Raw genomic sequence first — 16,965 nt, 5'->3', positions numbered from 1 at the left:
ATGGCAGATGCATCTGACGTGTATGTATTCGTCTTAGGACGCTTTCTACTAGATTGAATTTTTCGATCGAACGATAATCTTTTCAGTTGTGACCAGTGAATCTTTAAAGGTTCCATCGAAAAATAGACGCAATTGTTTGGTACGTATATGCGTTTAGGATACTTGGAGTACCCCGTGCTGCTAAGCCTGGCGCACACCAGTGGACTTAGCACGGACACATATCGCTCGTAAAAATTGTCTTTTACGCAGATTTTTGGTCTGCAAATAAATGGATAACATCTTCATACAAACTGTAACATAACTAACTTGAACTTAGCTAAAAAGAACACATGGCTAAACGAAATCAACACAAACCAATCATATTTGGCAACTGTAAAGCAGTTTTACAAACGGTTAATGGTTACTTGCTGCAAACCTTGTCTTGGTGAAGAAGAGGAAGAGACTGAATTTTAAACGAGGATGGACCGAGTTTTTTACAGACAGAAAGCAATGGGAAAGAGAATGTTTAATTAATGATACTAGAAAAATGTCACCCTGCTGTAATGAGACAGCTGACTATCTTGAAGAGAGATATGAAAAATACATCAAGTCGTGTCCCATTTTGGGTATGTTCTTATGACAATCAGTATCTATTTTTCAGCTTTCTGAAAAGTGCGTATTTGCTGTTTTATTCAGGGCGCATAAATGACTTAATTCCAAATGTAATGAATCGAATGACTGTAATTCTAAATGCAAACCACTCAAACCAGTCGGGGAACCTGTGTTATGTGGGATAGTCTATTTGGCGCGGGTCGCGGGTCAACCAAAACTGGCGCGTTGTTCCGGTTGGCACAGGTGTATTTTTCCGGTTGGCACGGGTATCTTTCTCCGGTATAAACAAATACTCGCTCGTCCTGTTCTCCACGATTTCTTTTCTGCAACCTCTGCACCTTGGGATTGGTCCCTTTTTCTTTTCCTTTCGTTTTAATGTCCATTTGCCATTACGCCTATCATTTTGCAGAAGATTCATTACAAACTCTTGTCTGCTTTGCTGTCTTTCACCTTCTACATGTTTTAAATTGTGATGAAAATGGTTTATATATATTGCTGCAAATTTTACACTTTACCGTACCCGAGCAATCACTGAATACACATACACCATCAAACGCAATAAGAGAACGAAAAAACACGCCATCAAAATACCCCCAATCAAATAGTTGAATTACACGGGTACCGTAAACTGTAAAGTACCCATATTGCTTTTAAAATTGAAAAATTTAAATTGAGTTTGTCGAGCAGCAATTTACCAGTTCATTGACACAAATCATCCCAAACCATTTAACACAATTTAATACCTACCTTAAACTCGGAAATATTCCAGCAATCGAATTCAAACGAATTAAATTTTCCTCATAAATTCTTATACTGTAAAATACAGCGGCAGACCGCGAGCGAGAACAGAACGAGCGAGTATTTGTTTATACCGGAGAAAGATACCCGTGCCAACCGGAGAAATACACCTGTTCCAACCGGAACAATTACCCACGCCAACCGGAATAATCATCCGCGCTAATTTTGTTCGACCCGCGCCAATTTTGTTCGACCCGCGCCAGTTTTGGTTGACCCGCGACCCGCGCCAAATCGACTATCCCGTGTAATGTGCTATAATTATGCTGTGTCATATGCTTGGCTAAATGTCAGGCGCCCCCAATGGCTTAAGGAGACATCTGCAATGTGCAGGTGTCTTTCTGAACCGTTCATTCGCTCTATTTGCAGCAAATATTGAACATCACTAAGGAGGTTATTCTAAGCTGGGGTAATTGAGAGCGTGTTTTACTCACAAAAGTATGATAGCATGATTGCTTTAACATGATCAGAAATTTGCGCAATACCGATACATGCATGTGCACCTAGCAGATTTTAACGCAATATGATAAATGGTAATGGTCTTTATTACACATATTAATAGCAGTTACGCTGAATTACTGATGTCTTTACACTTTTAAGAATTATGCATTATTTAATGTTAAAAAATATGCCTAGAGCATGAAACATTATACTAATAAAACTTTATAACTATTAAGATATACATATATACAATCGAGTGATCATCAAAATATTAATAAACTTAATTCTAGGAAGTATATAAATCAAATAATTCTGGGAAGTACAAATTGAGTTCATAATATTTACAAGTTAAACTACCATTATATCTATTCATTTCATATACTAGTGGACTACGACTGAATCTTTCAGTTTTATACATAGAAATAATAGACATAGAATGCGTATTGATACCTCTTCCCTTATAAAAAATTATCTCCAAAGATGGCGGATTTATAAGGGCATTTTTCCTCGTTTCAGACTCCTGCGAGGAGTTTTTTGTGCGCGGTCGCGACGACCGAGATATGAATATAAGTGAGTTTGAGAGAAAAGCTTGTTTTTGTTTTTGTTTTTGTCACGCACTGGAGCATTAACTGGTTTTGGTTTTGACTACATTGTTTCATGAATTGACTGATGGAGTCTGATAGCTGTTCCTAGCTCTCGATCAATCTTGTTTCAAGCGTACATAAGTCATAATACGGAAAAAATGGAATCCTGCTTCGCTGTCGACATTAAAACGCAGTATTTATTGTGTGAAAAATGAAATTTACCTACACAAAGACAAGGCATAACTTTTAAAGTGCGGAGTACATGATTAACACTTGATCTCCTCTGGTACTGAGGTACGCTAAATGATGTTTTTGATTGTATTAAACTCGTTTTATGTGTTATTATTTATTCACAAAATGCACGAGAAGCGAAATAAAATATAGTCATAGTCATTTCTCTTCGCACGGCTTCAACTATTTATTCAGAAAGCGCTCATTTTTACGTGGAAACCTGTTAAAAATCTATACGGAGTGATATGTTTTTCATAGCTAGGCAAAAAGGTTTTTAACCATTTATCGTTGCATCAAAGCAAGGTCATGGGACAAATAATCAAGTTCAAGCCAAAAAACAATTTATGTAAACAAACAATTGCATGTAAAAAAACTCAAAAAAACAAAGCACAGTTGAAAAATTCGCTGGACAATAGTAATTGACAACCTATTACAATAAACATTATTCTCTACTAACTATATTTTCTACATAACAATGAGTATATAATATGGCGATAGGCCTGTAGTTTGTTTTTGTGTGCTCAACGGTGAAAATCGACTCTTTCTCGATTATCGATTATCGCTTTTTCTGTGTTTTTTTTCTGTTCTGCAACTTAATGCCGAACTGGGTTTGGCATTTTTGCCTCTGTGTGCTAATAATTGACTGTAAAAATTAATATGCCTTTACCCGAAATTTAAGTTTTGAATTAAAAGTTTGTTTGAAAGATTTCTCACTCCTCGCGAGATTCAAAATGGCGCATTTATAAGGGCACAGCATGAAAAAAATATGGGACACGTATTCGTGATAAGTACGCATTCTATGTCTATTATTTCTATGGTTTTATATGAGAAATTGTAGAGTTTCTCTGGGTTTGTTCTAGTTTCCTTGCCTCTCACCTCCGATTATATTACTCTGGGTGAATCAGCTTAAATAAAAGAGAGTCTGAAGAGTGCCAAGACAATTTTTTCACCTGTTTTGCCCCCATACAAAACATGTATTCTCCGCTATTTATTTCCATACCAACTCTCCTGACGAAGGCCCTCAGGTCGAAACGTCGAGAAGTGTTTTGTCTATTTTAGGCAGTTGTTATACCAAATTTGATACTAAGTTGTTTCTGTGGTTGTTTGAAGACGCTGCCACGCTGCTCCCTGGTTATCTTGGAACTTATTTGAATATGTTTGATAAAATTAACTGAATTGAATAATTTTAATTTATTAGAAGGAAAATGCAAATGCAATTTCCAAGATCAAAGAGTAGATGGTTTTGCCAACGGTGACATGTCCAACCCAGTATCATGGACGAAGCCAAATATTTCATGCACACATAAATATCAACTTCATCAACTCAAAGTGGTACCAAACCTAAGATCACCACACAGCTTCTCTGAGGGTTTAAATAAAATCGAGTATGTATTTAAACTTTATGGAGGACTGGAGAAATCGTGTATAATTATGGTCTATATTCACACCTGTGATTCTAAAAGTGAGTATTACTTGTCTAATTCTCTCCTATCATTCCTAATTACCCATAGGGATCAAACGTCTATTTAATAAACATGCAACGACAAGAAAAAGAGTTTATGCAATTTTCCTTTGCATCATGTAATGCGATTATAATTTTCAGATATGTTAATTTTTAAAAGGTGTTCGAAATGCAAAGAAAACGACAAAACGTTAGAAGCTCGCAAGAAATGTTCGTAGCTATATTTCAACTTTAGAATTGTATTGCAAAGTGCAAGGGAAATTGCTTAGTGTAAAACCGCGCCTTAAATGGAAAGATATGATCAAATTCTCGATCGTATTTTTTTAAATAACGATTTTGTTGTTTGTTCACCATGTATACCATCCCTGTCTCAATTTCGTGTAAAGTTTGTATTTTAATAATTTTAATTTGTTTTAGAAAACAAAAAGGGGAGCAAGAAAAAGATCCAAACAAAAGGTAGAAAACTATATCGCAAATTCTTGAATTATATATTAATATGTATATTATATTGCATGAATCAGTTAGTATTACTGTTTGAATGCCATATATGGCCGTTGCAGTTTGATGTCATATGATAAATTATTTTAATTGTAAACAAAAAAATAATAGTCAATAGCAATTCATGCATTTAGATTCTGTCTGATGAATTACTGTAACCGCGTGTCCAATCTTCTTATTACACTATTGCGGTCTGTGCTGATTGCAAATAACATAGTTTGCCTAATTTTGAAGACGCCCGACCTGAATCATTTAAATAACGTTGCTGACACCAAGAGAATTCGACATTGAATTAAACAATACATTGACTTTGGAAAAACGTATAGATGTATTATCTGGTTGAAATAATTTAATTGCAGAGCCTTCTACAACCTAAACTGGTGTGCAGTTTTAACCTTCATAGCGTACAGTTACTCTAGAATAGTTGGCATTATTATTATATATACAATCTCCGTTTTGATTGGTTAGGCACCTGCAAAATTAATAATTCCTGACTTCAAATTTAAAATAATTCCTGTTTTTCGGAATTGTGACGTCATATCTACCAATAACAGTTTCTAAGTTTCTACAATAGTTAACGCCAGCAATTTAATAGCCGGTTTAAAGAAAACAATGGTAATAAAATAATTTATTTATTAGCTAATTAAAAATATACTTCATCACTATTTTAGTAAGTTGAGATAAACAATAAAGTAATTATTGTATTCGTTTTTCCCGTGATAATGATTATCTTCTTCTGTCTTATACCACACGTATTCTTCCCGTTATTGAATATGCCTGTGAGGCTTTTCCCTGATTCACTTCCAAAATACTTATCTGACGAACTGGAAGGACATGGAAAACGGCCTGCAGAACTGATTATTTTGCCAAAAATCCGATATAAGGATGCTTCGGAAGATGTAGTTCTGACATTATGTCTCCATACAGTTAATGTTCATTGTAAACTTTTGGAAACTATAGGTCACGATTTTGAGAAAAAAAAAACACCATCCATTGCCTCCAGTAAAAGTCCTCAGAAGTAGGTTTGAGAGAGAAAACGAAGTTTTAAATTTCCAATATTTTAAAAGATTTAAAACCGATTTCATTATTTGTGCAGGGGGTGGTAAAAAAGGGCGCCTCAAGGAAACGTGGCACATCTGTATCTTTTTACTATAAATGAGGGTAGCGCCAATTAATTTTATTTATTTTTGCATATTTCTCCAGTTAGCTTTAGGAGCAATGGAAATTATGCATGTAATTGTTTGCCAAACAACTGTCTGATTTACGGCAAATTCTTCAGAAATGCGACCTATATTATTTGAACAATGAAATAGCTAATTAAAAGAGTTTGAATCATGTGTAAACTTGTGCTTTAACGACACTAAATGACATGATACAGTCCTCTGAACTTTGAATGTTTGCGTGGTAATGAAAATGTACTCAAACCCCGCCTATAATAAAGAGTTATACCTACAAATCTTGCGATATATCTACAATTTATCACCTATTAAACTGCCCGCACCCAATGAAATTTCAAAAACTAGTTAGAGTTTTCTAGGCCAGTTTGTATTGAATTAGTTATATGAATTATCTTTTTGGATATTATTATTTATACATAATGTAAAATATATCTTGGGTTTTAGACTAGAAAACATTTCGTGTAGTTTTTCTCACACCCTATTAATAGCTCTCTAACTATTAGCCTCTACATCACAATTTTGACTCACAAAGATATAAAACTGAATATAGACAAACGGGCATGATTTGTTTAGCGCTTTCTGATATAATCCAAACAACTGAACTGAGCTCATACTTTTTAAGGGTGGCTGCTTTTCACCATGCACCCCTGTAATTCGTGTAAATTTTTAAGTCTATCCAGCTTATTTTACTGTATAATAAAAAAGTGGGGGTTTTTAAAAGTCCCGCATGAACGATGAATTAAAAAATTATCGCTTATGTGCCAATATGATCGCTTTCATAATCATACGGATTGGCCAATAAAACACCCTAATTAGATAATAAACTCAATTCATTGTACTCTATACAGCGAAGCGCTAACACGCCTTTGCTTATTGCCCCATTAAATTGACTTTGCATGACAACGGACGAGCCTATAACGCGATAATGAATCAATGTATGCTATGCAGTTTCAGATTGCAAAAAAGATATTCTGGTTCTTTGGGACAATTCCAATTTTGCTGACTTTGACCCAAATATAAAAGAATTCCTAAAGAAGTTTATTAAAAATAAAAAACTGGACGTGAAGAGACGAGGAACTCGTCTTGGTTTTATCAGCTTCTCGAACTCCAAAGGAACTAGAGAAGTACTGAAAATTGGAAAAATTAAGAAAAGGAAGAAATTGATAAGGTGGCTGGATAGCTCTCCCTATGATTGGAAAAGCAATACGACAAAAAAGAGAAACGCATATAAGCTTGCCATCAATGTAAGCTAATCGTATTTAAAATTTTCTATAATGACTTTAGTTCTTGCCACTCAGTGCATGACCTTGCAATAGCGTTTTTATTAAGCCATTTTCAATTTAAAATTAAACCTCTTAATTTATCCTGCCTAATGCCTGTTTTCCACTAGCAATATTTTTCGCGCGAAGCGAATTTATTCCTTTGTATTTGAGCAATTCGTTCCAGATAGTTGCAGTTGAGAGCTCTGAAACAAAAGTAAAATGTCGTTTCACACGAAAATTATCGCTAATGGAAAACCGGCTTAAAGGTGACTAATGTCACTATTGATCATTACTAAGATAACAAAAAAATTCGAATGATAACAAAAAAATTTGAATTCTTTTTCATAGGCGTTGACCAACAGCAGGCGCAAAAATTTCCGTCCTAACGTCGACGATGTCATTTTGTTGTTAATGTTAAACAATGGGACGGAGAATGGCCTAAAAATTCAAGCTAGCGTTTTTGATAAATTAATGACACAGAAGAACAAAACAGTCACCATTGTCGGCTTATCTGGTGATATTGTAAGTCAGCTCAAAGACTGGAAACTTTACCTTAAACGCTGGTCGTTACAACAGCTAGTGGCGGAATCAGTAATAACGAGCAGCTTGGACGGAGTGGTAAATAAAACCGTCGATGCTTTATGCGCTTCATTTATAGGTAAGTCCTGGTGACGATTTTGGTTATGTAAAAACAAACTACGTAGCACCTGATTTCACATTTATCCCACATTGCTTTAACTTTTGCATATGGATTGCCACCAATCATGCAGTTAAAACGAGCGGAAAAAGTTTTTCTTCTTCGAATGAACATTAATCACGTTGGTCCAAATTATTCCGAATAATACAAATATAACTAACATATTTCAAACAAAATACAATTTCCTGAGCTAACCTGACCTAAACTTATATTATGAAATGACACAAAACTCAAATCAGTTTTATTATATTTTACCGAATATATTATAGGTAATGTTTCCATCATATTCAATACAAAAATAATCATAAAGCTAGTGTAAACATTGCCCTTTCAATTTTGCTGCATTATACCATTTCAGGAATTAAGTAATGGTTTTAAATCCAAGTTTGAAACGATTAAAACAGTACTAAATCTTCAGAGACAAAGGAAAAACCTGGCTCAAATTTTATTTTATTCTGTAATTGCAGTCGACGGCTAAAAGTTTTATAGCTACTTTAATATACTGTAGCCTGGTGTTTTTTTAGATCAAAATTCAAATTACACTTTCAAAAACACTTTTCGAAGTTAAAGCCAACTTAGGTGTAATAGCCTTTCACAGGTTGATGCGTTTGTGTAAAAAACCGAAAATTATACAAAGCTAGGCAAGGCAAGGCGTCTGGCGCGGAAATCTTCAACGATAAATTCATAATTGCCGCCATTTTACCTACCAAATTTCCGCGTGGGGGCCTGGATCATACTTACAAGAAAGGCTTCAGTGTCCGCCATCTCAGCTTCAAACTTCCGACAGAGTGAGCGTCCCAGTCTTATTTGAGTTCACTGTTTCTCTACTTCCAATCATCGGGCAGTATTTTGGTCACATGTATATATATATATATATATATATATATATATATATATATATATATATATATATATATATATATATATATATATATATATATATATGTATATATATGTAATTCTTCATACCGGTCTTATGAATTAGTAATTCATATATTAACCTTGATACAACTCTTCTTATTTAGTATTCATAACTTTGTTACACACATGCCTTAATAATATGCATTAAGCTTACAAGTTACAAACACGGTAAAATACTCGCGACCGATCTGTAGCGGTATCGACACTGGCGAGTGCGTAACACATTTTAACAGATCTGCATGCTTTCTTTTAAGGAAAATAATTACACATTTTTTTAATGTGGTTTTTGCAATCATACTAAAATGATCACCAATTTTCTTTTTCCATCAGGTGGATGTGAATGCATCGGTGTTAAAGAAATTACTGCGTATGCTCAACCAGGTTCACCCACAGGATTAGCCAATTGGACAGTACCGGAAATCACATGTTCTGATTATAAGAGAGGCGAAGTTGATCCACCTGGTGTCACGTCTCCTGAGCATTTTCCTCTTGGAAAGAACACAATTACTTATCCGCACTGGTCCAAGCCTGATGGAAAGATTGCTGCGTTTAAGTGTTTTGTCAACATTGACGTTGTTCGTAAGTATTTTATAATAATGTGCTTTTTTTATTTCCAAACATCATGAGTTTTATTAACGCTCCAATGTACGAAGAGTATTATCATTCGCACTTGTCATCTTCGAGCCCCAAGTTCATGTCAACGCGACAGGTAGGTCGGTAGAATGTTTATTTCTGAACTAACCCTAAATCAGTGCAAACTAAAGGTTGGTTCGATAATAAAAACATTAGCAAAATGAACATGCAAAAATTCAGTTATTTTTACTCAGTTTAAAAATACCTGTATTACTAACTATAAATGCAGATTCGTGTTGCTGAAATTAGTCGGTATTCCTGGATTTAAGCCGACAAAATTAAAATACGTAACATCATTTTTCTGCGTGATTAGGCTCGAAGGCCTCGAGGATGATACTTTAAAACTCAACAGTCAAATCTTTGAGCAATTCTTACTTGAATCTCCTACACGTGATCAGTTCTAGTTCCGGCCACGATTATCAACTTCTTCAAGAAACTCAAGAAGGTGCATCTCTAATAGGTTATTTGAGGATTTGTTAAAGCGAAAACCTTTATGTCAAGATCGGTGTAAGAATGTGACGTAATACGATATCTTTCGCTGAAGTTATTATCGCCATATTACCATTTGTCAGTTTCTTGCTATTCGCGATATTTCTGGCAAAACAAGCCTGTTTATTTTCGTAAAATGTGTTAAAAAGTTTTTATTTATACGCGAGGTAGTAGGATATTTACAATTTTTGACTAATGTTCTTAATGTTCGCTTCTTTACCAACTTTTGCTTCAAGTCTTCGTCGTTTAAGTCGTGTCTTCTTAGTCTGTTCTTGTCTTGTCGAGCTTCTTCAACGTCTCATATGGTTTTTACTCCGTTGGTCCACTGAAGGTTCGGGTGCAGTGCGCCTCCTTTTATAATGAAATTTGAGGGGATCTTGAAGACGCCCTGCAAAGTGGTGTGATTCACTCTATCCAATCAGCGTTGTAGGTTACAAGTGTGGGTTGGCGTTTATAGAAGCTCGGTCCAGCTCTCGTATTGGAGTTGGTCTTTTGCTCAATCGATCATTGTTAAAACTTGCTCCCAACTTAAAATATTTATCTTCAACTTTAAGTACAATTACAAAACTATTACTCTGTAAACCATATCTCAAACTTATAAACTATTTTACTAATTGTTTTTATGGAATTAAGCTTTTCGTGACGTAGGGCTTTAAATGTTTAACCAAGCAAAATATAACAAAGAAATGATTGACACAAACTAGTATCCGCCTAGAACTTATGTTCTTGAGTCGTGACACTTGAACCTTGTACGACAGTACTATTGTTTGGGAGGAAATCCCATGGGCTTTCACCTCATGACTGGAAAAGTAATTTTGTGATTCCGAAGGACCATAATAATATTTACTTTACACGTCATTTTAAATGTGACATGTTGTCCAAGTAATTTGCCATAACCAAGGACTAGGTCTAGGAGTATAGAATAAAGTTGAGGGTGGTGTTTCAATTTATTGTTTTATTTTTCAGTCGCGAAACTTTAGAAAACGTAATTGCTTGTAGCGGGAGCATTGAAACAATTTCGGTGTGCGTTTGCCGTTTTACCCCAGTATATTGTGTTTAAAAATGCTAAAATATCTTCAAAAGTTGACATCATGTTGTGTTTTGTTATACGTCATTTTGGGCAATAGTTTTCCTTATCTTTCTTGCAAACTAAGAAAATTGCAAATCCTTATGCACTCCTCGAGTGCCCATTTTTTTGAAAAGAACTTAAAGATTTAAAATTAGTAATATATTTGATGCTCCACAACAACTTTGATTTCTCCATCTAGCCTGTGAGTGTCCATGTTCGCCAACCGTGAAAAAAGTTGCAGAAGATGGGAAATTGGCTCTCGTCAGTTGGCGAGAACCCAAACCCAATTGTCCCACCACACCAAGCTCAGGCAACATAAACACAACCAGTGCATGGTTCTCTGTTGGTAATCACACGCTGGAGTACAACTACACGTACAGCAACAACTACACAACATTTGGTATTGAATGCAATGTGAGAATTGTTGTCACACCTGGTATGTTTCTAGCAAGTAATACCATGCAAGTCTCTTTGGCAGTCTCTCACCTTTTTACAGAGGGGTGGATCTAGTAAATTAATAATGACAATTGAACGAAATGGAGTGCTATATTACTGGCAAAATCAGGACCGCGTAGCACCCTTTCACGAGGAGTGCGATTAATCATTAATCACACTCCTCTTAACCAATAAAATTGCAGTATTTGCCCCTGATTACAGAAGGTATATAATTATACAATAACCATCTAGGCCACCCCCTGCTCTTACAGTAAAACCATTTACCTTTCTCGTAAATACATCGGTTTGCGGTTTAAATGCACGTAATATCAATCTTTCTCAATCAGGATTTATCTTCTCCTCCCCACACTCTCAAAAATCATGGCTGGCAAAAGTAAACAACGTTTTTTTTAATTGCTTTTCCAAAGCCGTTTTGTTGTAACCTCGCCTAGCGAAATTAAAAAAAACATAAAAGAAATTGCAATGAACAAAATATAGCCGTGTCGAAAACAAATATACAGAATTTTATCATAGATAAATTTATTGACTAATTTATACGTACATATTAATTAAAACGAGCGAAAAAGTTAGAAAATGATATTTCCTGTTGAAGTAATAACCCAGCCGGTGCGCAGCACTGTGGGAGGGTACTAATTCCGCCCGGAGATTAGGAATTACACCCGGAACCCGGGAGAACATAGCGGAGTCCAAAGTTGTCCAAATTCTATGTCATGGACAGTGGACGTTAAACGTTTAATAGTCATCGTACTTGTGCGCACGCGCAAAATCTCAACGAGTAAAGGCTGGTAATTAGCAACTTACTGATTGGCTTAGACAAAATGTTTGCATTTCAATGAAAAACGTCAGCAATTTAATTGTCATTTTGCAAAATATTTTTGAAAAAAATGCTTCGTAAACAGAATATGAAATGTGGAGTCAAATAAAATGATACAAACACTGGGAAGAGATTAAAGTGCCTATATCACTTGTGGAATCTTTACGCATTTGAAAAGAGCTTGAGAAATTAGTTTATAAGTTCTACAACCTTTTTTGATATAATTAAATAGTTTCGAAAATACGTCGATTCGGGGGACTGGGACTCAGGAATGATTTGCAAACACGCCGTCTTTTATAATGTAAACATGAAGAGTTTCACTGGTGATATAGTTTGCGCTTTTCAAGAAAAAAATGCGGGAACGGTGCGTTGTGTATGGCTATAGCAACTGGGCGAGTTTTTCTCAAAATATTTTACGTTATTGGAAGTTCGAAGTAAAATTACAATTGATGATATTATCTTTGACAAGAACTCGGTTCCTGAGTCCCAGGCCCCCGAGCACGACGGAAATTTAGGCAAATCGTCATGTTTAGATGTAAATATTTCCGAAACTACTTAATTATATCAAAAAGGGTTGTGTAACTTATAAACTAATTTTTTAAGCTCTATTCAAATCCGTAAAGATCCCACAAGTGATATAGGCACTTTAAGATATTACTAGCGGTGTCTACTTTGTTTAATTTATTTCGTGTTTGCTGTACGAATGCATTTTGATGAGCTTGGTTATAGGAAGTCAAGTTTTCGTCAGTCGTGGCGCTCGCGCGTGTACGCGAGTCTACTCTGTCACAGTTAATTCGGTCTATTAATAGACCGAGTGGACTCGCGCGAGCGCCACGAGAAGATTTCATTGCTGACTTGGTGTATGTTGATATCTGGATAAATATGAATATTATACTAAATGATAGTAGTTCTCTGTCTGCAAACAGAATTTTAATTTGCAGGAAATTGAAAAAGCAGGCTTCTTGCAAATTCTAGAGGTTCAAATAAGTAAAACTGCAAATTAAGGCAGGTTCTATAAGGCAAATGCTAAAGGTTCATAGAGTCAAATACACCATTATTTTACGCCTAGCTAAATTTTTTTGGCATGCCCTAGAAGTATTAAGCACGATAAACATTTCTGAATCAATGTGAAAATTTACAACTTAATATGATCATATACTGTTCACATTTTATATAAGAATTGGTCTTCCAAAAGTATGCATTGCAAATATTGCAGTTGTGTTCCATAAGTAAACTGAAATTGGGGTATTATTATATAAGATAAATAACTATAAAAATTGGTTATTAATATAGGACTATAACATAACTTGTACATGTTGCTATTTTGTTTTATTAGTGACCTCGGTAGAATGCCTACAGTTACAACCTTTCAGACTGTTAAATTTCTCTCCAAATTCAGTGACACATTAATAAAAGTGCAAATATATACTAGACAGGTTTAGCTCGCGTTGCTAGAATTAGATGTTAATTGACTAGCAATATGACCTGCTAAAACGCAAAAAATTAATATCAAATATGTCACAACTCATCCTTTGAACATCTAATATTCATACAAGCAAAATTTGAGAAATTATGTACTGATAGTACGTAGTTTGCCTGCTTGCAAACAGAATTTTAATTTGCAAGAAATTGAAAAAACAGACTTCTTGCAAATTCTAGAAGTTCGAATAAGGCACGAGGTACGAATACCATACTTATGATTTATTTCAACATTTTTTAAGCGAATTTTGCAATATAGTAGAAATTAAAAATCAAATCCACCTTTCGGTTTTCTCTGCGGCCATTTTTTATCCACAAATACTGATTCAACGGTTTTGTTCACTTTGGTTGCATAAAAATGACATACGGATCGATTAGCTGCTGTTAAAGTTCGTCGTCCCTCATTGGTTGCGAGCAAAAAAACTAACCTAACAAACTTTTAAACCCGATAGCAATGTATCTGCAAAAATTACTGTATTCCTCAAAGTTTAGCCGTGTTCTCTCACTGGGTATATAATATAAAAGCAATAATTTTTATACGAATTTTTATCCAGATAATGATAAATTCTGCACAGTCCAGATTTTTTCTTTAACAACATGAAAAAACTGTTTGTCTGCATGAGTACAGGCAGTTTAAACATATGCGAAGCATATTACACAATAAGCCTCGTTTCCATGTTGCGCTAAGGCGTGGTTACTAAGTTTCGCAATTGGTCTATACACTCTTGAACCCAATAATATTCGATTGTGAAAACGTCGAGAATCTATTGAACTGGAGCTCGGTGAGCCAAACTATGACGAAGGAAACGTGGATTTTAAGTCTTTTTTTGCTCTTGTGTTTTATAGCAGACAACGGCGGATGTTGCGGAGACGGAGGCATAACTAAGAGAAGAAGATTCCGGTAATTCTTTTTATTTTCGTTAGGCAATTTCAAAACACACTTTTCTTAAGATGTTTTCGATATGATTATTGTGTTGTCGTTCTCACCTGTTCATAACATTCGGCCTGTTGATAACATTCCGTTCGGAAGCGAACGGCAACTGCGATCGTATTTTCCCTTGTGATGGTTTGCGGTTTCTATTGGTCGACCGCAACCGAACCGCGACCGAACCGCAACAGCAGTATAGCTGTAGATTTGAAAACCAACAAATTTCCCTACTTGAGCATTTGGTTTAATTTGAATTATCTAAAAATTTGAGATTTAAGAAGCCTTAGTCTGCATGAAATGCACGTTTTTGTTCCCACGAGTCAGGTTTTTGTGCGCACAATTTTCGTAACTACAACTTGGTAGAATGAAAATCCAAAACACTTTCACCCTTTGAATGGATTACATGATAAATGTGATTGAGCTGCGAAATAATTTTCCATTCTCATTTTTTACAGGCGGCAGTATCTCAACGCAGTCTGTGACTCGAATTGTTTCCTTTCGGATGGAGTCGTGAAGTTCTCTCAGACATGTTTGAGAATGTATTGCAAAAAAACAAACAATGGCTGCAAGGCTCTCTACCGTTATTGAGTCCGATGTTTCTACTGGTTGACGTTGATAACCGTCCATGATGATGAAAAACATAGCGACGAACAATTAATCTAGAAGAAAGATAGATCATTTCTACTGCTGTGGAAATTAGAATTATATTACTTTATTTCATTTTAACCGCCCTTCTTTTCAAATGTTTCATTATATATGAAAATACAAAGCGATAAAAACTACTGTAATAAAAGATTGCAAAATCGCTCGGAATTGAATACATGTCTCTCTCCCATGCAATATCCGAATCGTAGTTATCGTGTCTCTTATACCGTTGTGCTTGACTCGATTGTGAACTTCTCGCACGAGCAAATCGACCATTGTATTTTTCGAAGGTAGTATGATTGGATTCTTGCCTTCTAAGCGGGCTGTAGAGTTGTTTATCCTTCCCTTGTATCTAATTACTCGATCTTCATCAAAATAAAGGCCGAAATGACGCACACGTTCTGCCGGAAGTCCATTGCTCTTTCCTTTTAGGAACTGGATTTCCTTTGAGAATGATGTCGATTGAATTGATTTAAGCCATAACGACTCAGCTACGTCTAGCTCACTATGCTGTCAGTTCTCTCGCTGTTGATTCTGTATTTTCAATATCTCTCGGGTTGTTTGATGATAGTTTCCATTTCAACTTATCAACGAATCTCAAACTGTACGCTGTTAGTAGCAATAGCCGCGGAAGTCTGCTGAAGTGGTCAAAATATATAATTATTACGTCTAGTTTATCTTATTGGGCTCTTTGATTCTGCTAATGAGGGAGCGGACGATAACGGACGAGTTCTCAACGGTTTCCTTCATCACACTTTCATTCATCGAGCTGCCTGCTGGATTCTTCGGCCATTTATTTTTCAGGTAGACTGGACCCCCGCCACCACACTGGATTTGACACGAGATCGCTCGTTGACACCCCTACGTCGTATTGATTCCAAGGTTTGTCACGTGTGATCCAACAAAGAACGGCTCTTGAGTCTGTCCAATTGAACATATCAAGGTTTAGATTTGTTGAAAGACACTTTTGTACGGTATTGATTAATCGAGTGAGGATAGTAGCTCCCAGTAGTTCCAGTCGCGGAATTGTTTGTTTCTTTAGAGGCGCTACCTTAGTCTTGGATGTTACGAGTCTTACATCAATATTAGCCTGCTCCGCAGGTATCTCTTAATAAGTATTTATATTAGGAATTTATATTTGACTTGGGTTAGTTGTGTGATGAGAGCGAGAAAAAAGATGTGCGAGGATGCCTGCCCCGACACAGCTAACCCAAGCCAAATATAAATGCCTAATATAAATACATAGCTGCGGAGGAGCCTAGTCCCCTAAGCAGGTTTGCTCACGATTGTCCTTCAACGCGAAGGAGTGAAAGGAGTTCGAAAGGAGCGAAGCTTTGAAAATGTATTTTGCAATAAATGTTCTTCGCCGATTGCTAACAAAGATTATCGCAGTGTTGTAAAGGATGTGAAAAGGAGACAATCAGTGCTAGAAATTAGGGAAAATAACGCGCATAATATAAAGACACAGTTAGACAAACTTGCCGCGGATATTTGAAATAAGTATAAAAGGCTAAGATCCGAAAAAGAACCATACAAGGCACCGGTTATTTCCGTGGAAAGGACAGAACCTTCTTTCACGTTGGCACACGAAATAAGCGTAATTCGCACGTCAGGAGGAACCAAACGGAAAGGTATATATGTCAAGCTTAACTAAATTTAAATATACAGCGCATATAATTTGATGTTAATTGTGGCCGTGCACTATTTATTAAATTATTTAAACAATTAGTCGCCTCAGGCTCAGTGATTTATACAAGCCTATATTCAATGAGCCGATTACTTCTAGGCAATT

General features: G+C 35.8%; 2 long non-coding RNA genes across 2 annotated transcripts; both read left to right on the top strand.

The window, feature by feature from the left end:
- Positions 1 to 515: 515 nt before the first annotated feature.
- LOC114533443 lies at positions 516 to 4,104 on the top strand. Its single transcript, XR_003688058.1, has 2 exons — positions 516 to 605; positions 3,841 to 4,104. It is a non-coding gene; the product is annotated as an uncharacterized LOC114533443 (long non-coding RNA).
- Positions 4,105 to 11,171: 7,067 nt separating this feature from the next.
- Positions 11,172 to 15,293, top strand: LOC114533389. The gene is made up of 3 exons (XR_003688051.1): positions 11,172 to 11,287; positions 14,447 to 14,501; positions 14,984 to 15,293. It is a non-coding gene; the product is annotated as an uncharacterized LOC114533389 (long non-coding RNA).
- Positions 15,294 to 16,965: the final 1,672 nt, after the last annotated feature.

The sequence above is a fragment of the Dendronephthya gigantea genome, unplaced genomic scaffold (genome assembly GCF_004324835.1).
Source record: "Dendronephthya gigantea isolate DGI-Jeju-01 unplaced genomic scaffold, DenGig_1.0 000090F, whole genome shotgun sequence".
NCBI classification, from domain to species: Eukaryota; Metazoa; Cnidaria; class Anthozoa; order Malacalcyonacea; family Nephtheidae; genus Dendronephthya; species Dendronephthya gigantea.
The sequence above is the reverse complement of the archived record's forward strand: the minus strand, read 5'-3'. Positions and strand labels throughout refer to the sequence as shown.